The sequence below is a fragment of the Vombatus ursinus genome, unplaced genomic scaffold (assembly GCF_900497805.2).
Source record: "Vombatus ursinus unplaced genomic scaffold, bare-nosed wombat genome assembly UNPS02014779.1, whole genome shotgun sequence".
NCBI classification, from domain to species: domain Eukaryota; kingdom Metazoa; phylum Chordata; class Mammalia; order Diprotodontia; family Vombatidae; genus Vombatus; species Vombatus ursinus.
The window spans coordinates 20747719-20755208 of NW_020954557.1; positions in this window are offsets into that span (position 1 = coordinate 20747719).

Below are 7490 nucleotides of genomic sequence, written 5' to 3' on the forward strand. Positions count from 1 at the left end.
CTTTTCCTCACCAAGGACAGAAGTGCTGTTACCAGACCCACAGTTTAATCCCAAACTGGAAAAATTTAGCATAAGAACCCCAACGAGGGTGTTTTCCTGGACACCCAGCCCCATTATCCCTTTATCTGCTATTCTGAAAGTTAAAATCTTCCTTCCTTCTTGGCTTGGGGGTGGAGTGGGGTAAAGGTGAAACAAGAATTTGTCACATTCCAAGAACCAGAAAACCCCAAGTTTTTGCTGATCTCTGTGAGGTGATGAGATATTTTCAGGGTAAACAACAAAAAAAAATTAATGCCTTTTGTTTTTACATCATATTCATTTCCAACTATATCTCTTCCACTCTCCCCTACTCAGTAAGCTTTGCCTTTTTACAAATATCAAGAATTAAAAAAAAAAGACAGCCCAACAAACCCAACCAACACATTTAATAGATTTGATAGCATATGAATATTTTATACTTTTATATCTCCCACCTCTTCCAGGAAGGGAAGGAAGTTTTTTCAACTCTTCCCTTGGAGCCAAGCTTGGCCATTAGAATTCTAGAGTATTCAGTTCATTTTATTGTTCTTTTCTTTGACATTATTGTGGTCATTATGTATATTGCTTGTCTGGTTCTGCTTACTTCACTCCAAATTATTTCACCTAAATCTTCCCTTGTATGTAAGTTGTAGAGAATTCCTTCTCTGCTTAAGGCCAACTATGCATGTGACTCAGTGGTAAGGGGGTTTGGGAATCCTAAAATTGACTGCAGAACTGGATAAATTGATGATTCAGTGAAACTTGAAAATGGAAGTGACTCTGCCTCTCTTCCTTTCTTGTTTTGTTCCCATAGAATCTTCTGTGGGAAAAGCAGTTCTGGCTGACACTTGACTTTTCATGGGGTAATGGGAGAGGGATGAACTGTTAGTTACATTAATAGTCCACTAGGTATGCTTCAGCCTCGGGTATCTTTTTGCTTTGTGTTTCCTTCTCTGAGGAGGAGACTAAAAGCATTCAGGGTAGGGAGCTTGAGAGGCCCTGGAGTCCATCAGATGGAGCTGCCTAGTAGCAAAGGGGAGTTTCTTCATCAAAGAAAATTACCATCAACCTGAAGAAGAATGTCCTAGAGTTGTTTGAACAAAGCCAAAGTGAGGTGAAAGATGGCTGTACTAATTTGACAATCTCATAAACTGTTTCATGTTCTCATACTTGTGGCTCAACGTCCCAGCAGAACATAGTCAATTCTACAGTATATCGTCTTCTACAGTATATAATTCTACAGTATAGTGCTCATGTGATTCTGCATCAGATTGTGTAAATCTTTCCATGTTTCTTTGCATTCAAAATACTCATCATTTTTTATAGCACAGTAATATTCCATTCCATTCCATTCCATTCCATTCATGTACACAATTTATTTAGTCATTCTCCAATCTGTGGTCATCTATTTTGTTTTTAATTCTTGCTATCAATGATGGAGATGAGATCTGAACCCCTAAAAGTTAAAGACCATGACTTTGGGATCTGGACCTCAAAAAGGAAAAGCCCTGGACTTTCTTTCCCACATGGCCAGATCTCTGGCGTTCACCTGAGGCTATAATCCTATCAATCCTATCCTTTCATTATCTCCTAATATCCCAATTCTCTGTTACCCTTAACCTAGCCTAGCCCTCCATTGTCTTACCTCTCTATGGCCCCCAGTCACTTCCCACCCTTTATCCTATCTAGTCTCCATTCTCCCTTTGCCACATGGTCCATCCCTGGTGTTCTGTTACCTCCTTCAGTCACCCCAAACTACTTGGCCACTCCTAGATCCCTCCCACAGTCTTTCTGTATATAAGGTCCATCTGGCCTTCATTAAGGTGCTCATATTCTTTAAGGGTCTAGCCAGGTGCTCAGATTCTTAAAATCTGGCCCCCTTGCATTAGTGATACAAATGCTTAGATTCCTTAAGAGTCTGGCCAATATGGTGGATTCTTTAAATCTGACCCACCTCCGATCGATGTTCTAATAAACCTTGTCTTTGGCTGAAAGAAGGCTTGGGTCGAATTCATTCGGGCAGTACCCATGGGCCGTGATTTTGGGATCCCAGTACCCCTAAACCTCTAAACTTCAACATCACGAAAGTGCTACTCTCCCAATAGAATGTTAACAGTAATTTTAAGTTACTAACTGCTTTAGTCTTGACATTGTGTGAGACGTATGTATATTTTAGTATTTCTTTGGTATACAGGAAATAAATATCTGTCCCATAGTTGGTTCATATTGTAAACTTAGTACCTTGTATTTTCCCTCTTGAGGATTCCCTAAACAGTAACCAATGCTTGAGCTTTAAATACTTTTTCCCCAGGTCACTGAAATATGGCAGTATGGGATATAAAGAGCCAAATATTATGACAAAAGAGAGCCTAATCTCTCTTATGCCAGGCTCCCCTGAGACTGAAATTACTTTACAACTCTTTCTGACAATCCAGATCAGGGCTACCATGTGAGAAAGAGTGGCTCTAGTGTCCCAGCCCACTGGCCCCATAGAGGTTCCTTGATATTATATTTCTAACAATGTTATATAATTATATAATATAAACATTATATTTTATAATTAACAAATATATAAACATTCTGTAATAGGTAAAGATATAATGTTAATATTAATCATATCTAATACATAGTATTACATATGTATATATTTAAACTTTTCTTTGTATATATACACACTGCTACTCTTTGGCCATCTTCATACCATGCCTCCTGACTGTAATGCGATTATTACTGGGGCTCTGGTTCCTCATTACTGAGAATTCTCCATAATTACCCAGATCATGAGGCTGCTCCCCAGTCATTTTCGTGCCATGCCATACCCAAATGTCCCTTCTGCCCCTTCTATCTCTAACACTGGAAGAAGTAATCAAATCAACACCATTATTCCTAGAAAGGAAATATCAGTCAATTGCTTTATGACTCCATTCACCATTCTTATGTCTTCCCAGTTCAAAACAACCCATGTTTAAATGCATTGGTTTCCCTAATTATAATATAAGCCCCTTGAAGGCAGAGATTATCTTTTTTTCTTTTTCTTTTCTCTTCTTTGTTTTTGCATTTTTAACCCCAGCACTTAGGGTCTGGCATATAGTGATTAATAAATGCTTATTGATTCATTCATTATTTATTCATTCACTCAATTGTATCCACCAAGTAGAATGTAAGGTCCTTGAGGGAAGGGATTATCTTTTTTTTTTTCGTTTTTATATCTATCCTAACCTCCCCACCCCAGTACCTTTCCTTACAACCTGCTCTGCAGTAAGAAGCTGCTAGGTGGCACGTAAGATAGTTGGTCTTGGAATCTGTAAGAACTGAGTTCAAATCCAGTCTTGGACCCTGGGCAAATCACTTAACCCCTGTCTGCTTCAGTTTCCTCATTTGTGAAAAGGGGATACTAATAGCACCTACCTCTCAGGGTTGTCGTACGGATAAAATGAAATAATATTTATAAGGCCCTTTGCAAACATTAAAGTGCTATCTGTATAAATGCTAGCTATTATTAGTAGGAGTTTTAAAAAATACCTACTGAATTGAACTGAAATTATTTTACTTATTGACAGCTGCCAAAAAACCTTACTCTGTCAAAATTCTCGCTGACTTAACCTAATATGTGGTCACACACTGGATGACATTCCATGACCCAAGCTGGGCAGAAGGTGAGCAGGCCACGTGATTATTATTAAACGGAATGGAGGAGGGGGTGGCACTGTGTGAACTGCTCTGAACTAGGAACCCGAGGGGACAAGGATGTTGCCGTGGCAGGTCAATATAAATTGCCTTCTTGCCAGGCTTGGCATGCATACTGTGGACTCTGCCCACACCTGGTGTATGTGGTAAACACATTTGCTGCTGTTTCCAGGATGTTCTGTTTCACTTTCAGCTGTATTTATTGAACATTACAACTACCAGTTGGCTTTGTGGGCCAAACTGCAAACAATTGGTTTGAAGGATGGTACACTGCACCAACTGAATTGACTTTGGCACCTGGGCAAACCCCAGCTTCAGCATCTACTTCCCTGTTGCAGTATTAATTTTTTCAGTTTCCTCTCTCATTTTCTGCTAGGTTCAGATAATGCTGAAAATTATTTTTGTTTTGATTAAAAGTGCTAAATCTCTTTGATGTGGAAAGTTCAAGCACAATGTGGCTTATCACTCCCTTCCTGCCACTTCAGCAGGGCACCAGTGGAATTTTTCTGCTGCCTGGCTGGCTTTGAGGAAATCAACTTGGCTAAGCTTCATGAGCAACAGATTTTGAATAAAGTAAATTTCAGAAAAGCAAAATCATCTTAAGGTTTTTTGGTTGCTTTGTCTCTGATGTTAGGTCCTTCAGAAGCAAAACTAAAATGAATTGACTTGGAAAGAAGGTTAAACTATTGCATTTTGTTGTTGTCGTTGACCTGTGTTTTGTGGGACTTCTGACTTTTCCCCTGACAGATGCTTCTCAGAAGGCTTTGGAAGCAGAAAGGAGGTTTTCCTTCAGGTCATTGCTGCAGTACATCAGTGACCTGCCTTATTTAGGACAAGAATGACTCCTCTGGAAATAAAATGGCAGAAACTAGGCATAGACCAACATCTCCCACTGTATGGCCAAGATAAGGTCAAAATGGGTACATGATTTAGATATAAAGGGTGATACAATAAGCAAATTGGGAGAGCAAGGAATAGTTTACCTGTCAGATCTATGGAAAAGGGAAGAATTTATGACCAAACAAGAGATAGAGAATATTATGAAATGCAAAATGGATAATTTTAATTTCATTACATTAAACAGGTTTTGCACAAACCAAGCCAATGCAACCAAGATTAGAAGGAAAGCAGAAAGCTGGGAAACAATTTTTACAGCCAATGTTTCTGATAAAGGCTTCATTCCTCAATTATATAGAGAACTGAGTCAAATTCAAAAGAATACAAGTCATTCCCCAATTGACAAATGGTCAAAGGATATGAACAGGTAGTTTTCAGATACTGTAATTAAAATATCTATAGTCACATGAAAAAATACTCTAAATCACTATTGATTAGAGAAATGCAAATTAAAACAACTCTGAGGTACCACTTCATACCTATCAGATTAGCTAATGTGACAGAAAAAGAAAATGGTAAATGTTGGAGAAGATGTGGGAAAATTGGAGCAATAATGCATTGTTGATGGAGTTGTGAATTGATCCAACTATTCTAGAGAGCAATTTATAACTACACCCAAAGAGCAACCAAACTGTGCATACCCTTTGATCTAGCAATACCATTACTAGGTCTTTTTCCCAAAGAGATCATAAAAAAGGGAAAAAGCCCTATTTGTACAAAAGTATTTATAGCAGCTTTTTTTATAGTGGCAAAGAATTGGAAATTGAGGGGATTACCATCAATTGGGGGAATGGCTGAACAAGTTATGGTATATGAATGTAATGGAATACTCTTGTGCTATAAAAAATGATGAGCAGGTGGATTTTAGATAAACCTGGAAAGACTCACATGAACTGTTCCTGAGTAAAGTGAGCAGAACCAAGAGAACATTGTACACAGTAACCGTAACTGTTCAATGATCAACTTTGATAGAGTTAGCTCTTCTCAGCAATACAATGATACAAGACAATTCCAAAGGACTCATAATGGAAAATGCTATCCACATCCAGAGAAAGAACTATGGAGTCTGAATGCAGATCAAAGCATATTATTTTCATTTTTTTCTTGTTTTTTGTGCTTTTCCCTTTTATTCTGTTTCTTCTTTCACAACATGGCTAATGGGGAACTATATTTCCATGATTGTACATGTATAACCTATATCAGATTGCTTGCTGTTTTGGGGAGGGGGAAGGGAAGGGATGGAGGGAGGAAAAATTTGGAACTCGAAATCTTATAAAAATGAATTTTAAAAACTATCTTTACATGTAATTGGAAAAAATAAAATACTATTTACAAAAACAAAACAAAACAAAAATTACTCTTTCTGAGTTATTCCCCTTAGAAGCTTATAAACTTGGGTTAGGGAGGTCTATGCCCTAGTATGAACAAAGGCTGATTTCCATCTCCAGCTACTGTTAGCTCAGATATCCACCTCTCCCCAAATATCCACTTTGATCTATCTACAGGTAATCACTCTATGCCCTATGAGGATTTCTAATCTGTTAAGTAACTTTCTGATCATCAGCGGGAGTTCTAATTATCCATTTCAGGCATTCTCCCCAACTCTTATCTCTCTCTAGGAATGCTAGAATGTACCACCATTTAAGCTAATTTGAAGAATACTATACAGATAGGGTTCTTCTTCTTTTTTTGTTTTTGAACAACAAATTAGCTCTCCTAAGTCTGATAGCAGGAATGATCAAGAAATTTCCTTATCATAAGATATTAAAGTTAGACCTTAGAGATCATGTAGTCCAAGGGTTCTTAATTTGGAATCTGTGAACTTGTATTTTTTAAAAAAATATTTTGATAACTGCATTTCAACATAGTTGGTTTCTTTTATATTCCTGTGTATTTTATTTTATGCAGTTAAGAGCATTATTAGGAGAAAGGGTCCATAGGCTTCATCAGATTGCCAAAGGGTTCATGCCCTCCCCCATACACACACACCTGCCTTAGTCAAACCTCCTCATTTAACAGATGAGGTAACAGAGACCCAAAGAGATTAAGTGACTTTCTTGCATAGCTTGTTAGGGGCAGAAACAGGATTAGAATTTAAATCCCCTGATTCTTAGACTAGTACTTTTATGTTATTTGTGTAATAGACCTCTGCTGTTTGGAACTTGGTGGCTTATCACCTGGACTGAATCTCCCAGAAGGCATTGTTGATCTAGAGTCCTAGAGGTTTTTGTGGGGTGAAAGCATGAGGCATAGCAGGGACCTCTCTGGGCACTGAAAATTTCTAAGTAAAGGACAATGGAATGATAGAAATAGGAAATTTTACTCTCTTCTACCTGGAAAAGAAGTTCTCCATTCCATAATAAAGAATCCATTAAAGAACAACAAAGGTGGAGCAGGCTCCTACCCAACCCAGCTGTTGAGAAATAGGACAGTGGTGCTGCCAGTGCTATTGGAGCTGCTGACTGTAGTCGTTGTGTCATGGCCCTCAGCACTACCCAGGCTGCTAAGTGAGGACCAGGGCACCACTGCCCTTCTCCATTGTTTCCAAACAAAGGCCACTGTACCAGATTCCATCTTTGTTGACAGTTCTCCTGGGAGAGGATCCACCCAGTGCAATAGACCACCCCAAGCCTGAGGGTTTAGATAAGCAATTATATTAATAAAAGCATATTTGGTGACCCTCAGGTCAAGTTCCATGTAGTGATCCTCATTCTGCCTTAGGGACCAAGCAAAAATCTATCACTTTTTTTTTCCTTTTTTTAAAAATTAATTTATTTTGATTTATCAATAATCACTTCCACACGCTTTTGAGTTTAAAATTTTTCTCCCCCTTCCTCCCCACCACCCTCCCCAAGACGGTGCACAATTTGATATAGGCTATACATTTA